Raw genomic sequence first — 6475 nt, 5'->3', positions numbered from 1 at the left:
CGGCACTGCGGCTCTGCGCCCTGCCGCTCGCAGCCTGGCAAGTCCAGCTGCCACTCTCACTGCGGAGCCCGGCCCCCGGGCCAGAGCCCGCCCCGCCACCCTCCCGCGGGCGCCCCCCCCAACACGGCCCACAAATGAGCCCGGCCCCCGGGCCAGAGCCCGCCCCGCCACCCTCCCGTGCGCGCGCACACACGTACGCCACACAAACACGCGCGCACACACATACACTCGCGTACACGTGAATGCGGATCTGCTCGGTCGGAACCCGCGTTCCCCTGCTGCCGCTGGGGTGTGGGCATCGTTTGGAGAAGGGGTTAGGGGTGGGAGGTGCGGAGGGAAAATGGCAGAGGTGGGCACCAGAGAAGCCTCTTGATCCCAAAGGCGACAACCGTTTGACAAATAGCCCCTGGCGTTTCCTTATCTCAGCTGGGGTCTAGGCTGCTTTCATATCCCAACCAAAAATCAGAGAAAAACATAAAAATTAAAAAATTCGGCAGGCTCTCTCCGTTTCCCAAGAACTCCATGTCTGTAGCCTCTGTCACCGTCCCTGTCTAGGGGGACATTTCTGACAGCTCCAGGGGCCGAAGACTGGTGACCATTGGACCTGAAAAGTACCCTCTCCTGAGCTGCGGTGGAGGCGGGAGCTGCTGGTCGGAGCTGGGCTCAGATGGACCCAGGTCTCAGGACCGAGTCGTTCATTTTCTTTCTCTTGTGCTTTTATGTGACCTTAGATTGCAGAACCAATGGATCACTTACTCAAGAGTATTGAGGCACTGAGACGGGGTGAGGCTAAGGGATGAGGGGAGCAGCCTGGCCAAGGCTCTGCTTTTCTTTCCATGACGTTCGTGTCTGAAGGGGGGCGACGGTGGTAGTGACACTATTTCAGGCACGTCCCATCGGCAGGATGACTTCCGTCCACTTCGCACCACGCTCGGCGTCATTAGGAGTTTGGAATCTCATCTGTAAAGTATGTGGGGTTTACAGTTTCCATAGCTGAGAATTCTTCTCCACAGAGGGCAGTGAAGGTCCCAGGGTTGGGGCTGCAGCCAAGAAAAGCTTTCTGAGGAGTGCGAAGGCGCTGAGAGGCCGGGGGTGCCTGGGTACTTGGGGGGGAAGTCCTACAGTCCGAGGGCCCTGATGGTTAACATACCCCCCAGTCCATCTGGAAACAGGCAGATGGAATAGGCAAGGAAAAGAAACTCAGAGGTCTCCCCAGGTCCTGCATGACCAGAAGACAGAGCTGATACAGGGGCCCTGTTCTGGCTTCGTCCTTCCCTGAGCTGACCATTCACACTTGTCTCTATCAGCCTGGTCAGTTCTCAGAGTTCTCTTGGCTAGACTGAAGGAATCGTGGTCAGGGCCTTCCGGAAAGTTTTTATCAATGACTTTCATTTTACAGCTACTTAGTGAGCGGCTGCTGTGTCTTCAGGCAAGGGACCTGGACCCGCCAGGCCTGGGCGGGCGAGGGCCCCGGCCCCCGCCAGTCCTGGGCCTGGCTTGGAGGAAAGAGGAGCTAGCAGACTGCTCCACCACTGGGGGTGGTGCCGAGTGAAAGGCATGGACTGATGCCAGGTGAGAACAGACACTTGTGCGAACAGAGGGCGGAGACAGCGAGGCTACGTGCTGATAAGCTGCAGGACTGGTGGTGCAGAGATGGAAGCGGTGTGGACGAGAGAGACGTGGGGATAAGGAGGCACTAAGAGCAGTGTCGACTGAAGCCTCTCGGAGGGGTGGGCTTTGGGAGGAGATGTGAAAGGGTTAGGGATCTGACACAAAGCCCTGGGGCTGGGGGAAGTGGGATAGCTCAGGGGGAATTCTGAGCCTTCTCAGCAAAATAAAGGCAGGGTAGGAAGCACCTTTGAGGGGCCTCCACATGCCCTGCAGGAAGTCTAGACTCAGGCTCTGAGCAGCTCTTGCAGGTATGTGGGGTTTTCACTGTCCTTACTGTCTGTTTGCAAGGGAAAGGGAGGTGGGGAAAAGCGAGAAGCCCTTGCTGCCAGCTTCCCCAAGGTAGGCCTTCTCCCTCAGAATGGAATGGAGAGCTGTGAGGAGACCGTCCTGTGGTGGCCAGAGCCAGGTGACGCAGGTGGCTGACTGCACAGAGAGGGCTGGGGAGGAAAGGAGGTGCCAAGAGCAGCTGATGCTGATGGGGGCACCCTGGAGGAGTGGGGCTGGGATCCACCCCGTGCTCTGCTCACCCCACTATGCAACCTGGCAGGGCTGGGGCCACCTGGAGGGAGAGGTGGCTTTTCTGTAGTTTGCAGAGGCTTGGCATGGGCTGATAGACACCCTGGCTGTTGAGTTCTTTCTCTGAAAAGGCTGAAGCCACAGTAGAAAAAGTGAGAATTTACTGAGCATCTGCTGTATGTGCAAACCCAAGGTCAAGTGCAACGGGCCTTAAAGTCAGCACCATCTGAGAGTCTGAGCACGGTTCCTTGCTTTGATGGCACTCAAGATGCACCGTCGGCTACAGAGGAGGATACTTCATTTTCCTCCTCGGAGCATTTGCAATCTGTGTCGGCTATAAAACAAACACTCAGAATGGTTAAGATGCAATAAAAGGCAGAGTCGAACCAAGTGCCAAACTGTGCAGAGCAGGTTGCCAGAGATGGGAAGGGAGACCTCCTCCAGGCTTGAGCTGAGGCAGGCTTCAGGGAGGGAGGAGGGTGGGATTGCAGGGGAGCAAGTGCTGGCTCCACAAGGAAGAAGTGAGCTGTGAGCACAGGGACGGAGACAGGAAGCTGGGGGCTTCTGAGCATAGGTTTCTAGCCCTATGACTGCCCTCCTGCCATTCTCAGCCCAAGTGCTCTGATGCATCACCCTCGATTCTGACAGCGCAGTTCTGGGTGTTCAACTGGCTCAGAACTTTGCATTCCCAGAGACTTCGGCGTTGGCAGCTCCTCCTCCCCGTGTTGCTCGGGAACACGTCACCCAAACCAGTGCTGACGCCTGATCTCCAATGCCAAGGCGAAGTGAGAGCTGAGCCAGGGCCTGTGTCTGGACCATCTCTGACAAGGTGGGTGAACGGCACTGACTCTGAACGCAGCCGAGTTCAGGGGTGCCAAACACCAGGCGGGCTCAGCGATGGGGGCTGGGAGACCTGGGTCCGGGCTCTGGGATGGGGGGTCTGCTTGTCTTTCTAGGATGATACCAGATTATCTACAAGTCCCTTCCACTTCACATTTCATGATTAATATGCTCTCCATATTATCAGACAATGCCAGGATGAAGACTTTATCGCTGTCCCCTTGGCTTTGATGGTGAAGGCTGTGCTGAAGAGGGATTGTGCGGTCAGAGGATGAGAATGAAAGAGCCAAGAAGCTCCCCTCCTGATCATAATTTGTCATGGATGGGATTTGTAGACTCAGTCTCAGGAGTGTAGTCAGGGCACCCCTTCTGTGGGCTTGTTTTCTCACTGGTAAAATGACGTTGGGGGACCAGTAGTTGGCATAATGGCTATGTAGCTGGCCTCCTGTGTGGTCAACCTTGGTTCGAGTCCCAGACCCAGTGGCTTACACTCATGCCGGGCGCGTGTGCGTGTGTGTCCAGGATCCCAAGAGAAGAATGGAGGAAAAGGGATTGCGGTGTGGCCATCTACCCCGGGGGTGATTTCTCGTTTTCTGTCTGTCTCTCTCTGTCTTTCTGGCGAGCACATGTGCCCTATAGCAAAAACCTCTCCAAACAAACAAACAAACAAACCAAAATGAGGTTGGAAACAGTCCCAATAGCCGTTTCTGGCTCTGGTACTCTGTTATGTAGTGTTGACTGAACGACTTTTAAACACTCCCCAACTGCCTGGGTGGGATCTTTCCACGAAACAAACTGGGAAAATCCCCGTAATGCCAATGAACAAGTGTGGTAAAAGGCACAAACGACAAGCCATGGGCCTGAGAGTAATACACGGACTGTTTGCTTGGAGTTGAAAGACTTAGGTCTGTGGTCAGAGCCCCAGTTGCCTCTTCCATGAAATGGGGATAGTAATCCGTACATCAGTGGGAAGTAAAGCACGTGAAATGAACGTGCTTCATAAATTTTAGAAGTGCTCTGCACAATGTATAGTTATTAAAGGTAGTCTGTTTCCCTGGGAAAGTCTATTAATAAAAGAAAAACTTCTACTTACTATTTACTCCTTTGCCAGCTTCCTAAGAAATAGTAATTCAGGTCATCAACTCTGTCCTGGTACTCCTAAAGACAGTAATATTTTACCCTAAGATTTAATAAAGGAGTTGGCAGACTTCAGGACTGACTGAGAAATGGCAAACCTGTCTCTCTGCCCTCCGCCTGGAACTCCGCAATGTCACTGGAGTCGCGCACAGTGGGTTTCTCAGGAGCTTGGGTTGGGTTTACTTGACGATGAAGGAGACACCCGCCCGTCCAAGATTCTGCTTTGATTGTTGCTTATCAGATGGATGGTGGACGGAAAGGGGGAGGGAGGGAAGGAGAAAGCCTTCTCTTTCCTGTTATATTTTCACCTTCCTGTTACATTTTGGATGGCAACGGATGCTCAACTTTAGGCTTCTAATGAGCTCATAAAAAGGCTAATTTTGGCTCACAGCATTGCCCTGGGTCTGTGTTCTGCTGTGCCTGGCCAGGAGACGCTGCTGTGGAATTTTCAGTGCTGTCCCCAGAAGGGACGCTTTTCCTGGGGAAGTCTGAGAAGAACCATGGGGAAGAAAAGGTTCTAAAATTCCATAAATGATCATATGCTTCAAAGCCCGCCCAACCCACAAAACTTTGGAGAGGACCAGTCCATTTTTAGAAATACCTGTCATTTCTTCATGCCTTGCTAAACAATTTGGGGGACAAATGGCTTGTCCCCAACAACATGTTAGAAGTCAAGGGGGCCCCTATGTGCTGGCACGTGTCCCATCCGTTCTGCCCACCTACTGCTGTGGGAGCTGCTTTCTGAAAATACAGACCCCCCACCCCTCCCCTTGTTCTAAAGACTTCACAGTTGCAAGTTCCTCATCCATAAAACGGACATCGGAAGACTAGGCATAGGCTTTTTCCAGGGGTCGAACGGGTATGAACTGGCTCGCACCGGGTGGGCCATATGGTAGGCTCCTGATAACCAGAATTATTGCCATTACTATTTTACAATTCCCGAAAATGGCATTCAGGGCTCTCTGGACTGGCCCCAGATCACACACACACTTGCACCTTTGGTGAGCCCTTGCGGAGCTCTGGACACTTGCTGACCAGCCGTGCCTCCCAACACACCTGGGGCCGCCCCCTCCCTGCCCTACTCAGGCTGCTCCCAGAGCGGGAAAGCTGCTCTCTCTCCCTCTCTGTCTCTCACTGGCTCTTTTGATAGTGCTGCCTCTTAAATCCACCCAGCTGAAGGTCGCTGCTCTGCCTCTTGTATGCCGATGAGGGTGTTACTGTTTACTCTGCCTCGCACTGTGGTGACTGGTGTTTGCCTCTCACCCACTGACCACCTCTTTGTGATGTGCCAGTTTACCCTCCCCAGACTACATCCTAGCCATTTTCCTACCACCCACAGTATCACACGTAGAAGGGTGTCAAAGACAACTGTGTCCCTGTTGGTCCTGAGATTCCCGACAGAGGTAAGTTTTGTTTCACTTTTTTTTTTTTTGAGAGGATTTTGCTATAGAAGTGTGTGTTCACCAGAGAGACAGAAGGAGTTGGCAGACTTCAGGACTGACTGAGAAATGGCAAACCTGTCTCTCTGCCCTCCGCCTGGAACTCCGCAATGTCACTGGAGTCGCGCACAGTGGGTTTCTCAGGAGCTTGGGTTGGGTTTACTTGACGATGAAGGAGACACCCGCCCGTCCAAGATTCTGCTTTGATTGTTGCTTATCAGATGGATGGTGGACGGAAAGGGGGAGGGAGGGAAGGAGAAAGCCTTCTCTTTCCTGTTATATTTTCACCTTCCTGTTACATTTTGGATGGCAACGGATGCTCAACTTTAGGCTTCTAATGAGCTCATAAAAAGGCTAATTTTGGCTCACAGCATTGCCCTGGGTCTGTGTTCTGCTGTGCCTGGCCAGGAGACGCTGCTGTGGAATTTTCAGTGCTGTCCCCAGAAGGGACGCTTTTCCTGGGGAAGTCTGAGAAGAACCATGGGGAAGAAAAGGTTCTAAAATTCCATAAATGATCATATGCTTCAAAGCCCGCCCAACCCACAAAACTTTGGAGAGGACCAGTCCATTTTTAGAAATACCTGTCATTTCTTCATGCCTTGCTAAACAATTTGGGGGACAAATGGCTTGTCCCCAACAACATGTTAGAAGTCAAGGGGGCCCCTATGTGCTGGCACGTGTCCCATCCGTTCTGCCCACCTACTGCTGTGGGAGCTGCTTTCTGAAAATACAGACCCCCCACCCCTCCCCTTGTTCTAAAGACTTCACAGTTGCAAGTTCCTCATCCATAAAACGGACATCGGAAGACTAGGCATAGGCTTTTTCCAGGGGTCGAACGGGTATGAACTGGCTCGCACCGGGTGGGCCATATG

The 6475-nt window shown here is 53.1% G+C and overlaps 1 long non-coding RNA gene across 1 annotated transcript; it reads left to right on the top strand.

Annotated features, from left to right (window-relative positions):
• Positions 1-1484: 1484 nt before the first annotated feature.
• LOC102472885 (uncharacterized) lies at positions 1485-3428 on the top strand. Its single transcript, XR_337778.2, has 3 exons — positions 1485-1572; positions 2799-3016; positions 3215-3428. It is a non-coding gene; the product is annotated as an uncharacterized LOC102472885 (long non-coding RNA).
• The last annotated feature ends 3047 nt before the right edge of the window (positions 3429-6475 follow it).

Source organism: Tupaia chinensis, unplaced genomic scaffold (assembly GCF_000334495.1).
Source record: "Tupaia chinensis unplaced genomic scaffold, TupChi_1.0 Scaffold149658_1, whole genome shotgun sequence".
Lineage (NCBI taxonomy): Eukaryota > Metazoa > Chordata > Mammalia > Scandentia > Tupaiidae > Tupaia > Tupaia belangeri.
Note: the sequence above shows the minus strand (reverse complement) of the source record. Positions and strands in the feature narration are given on the sequence as shown.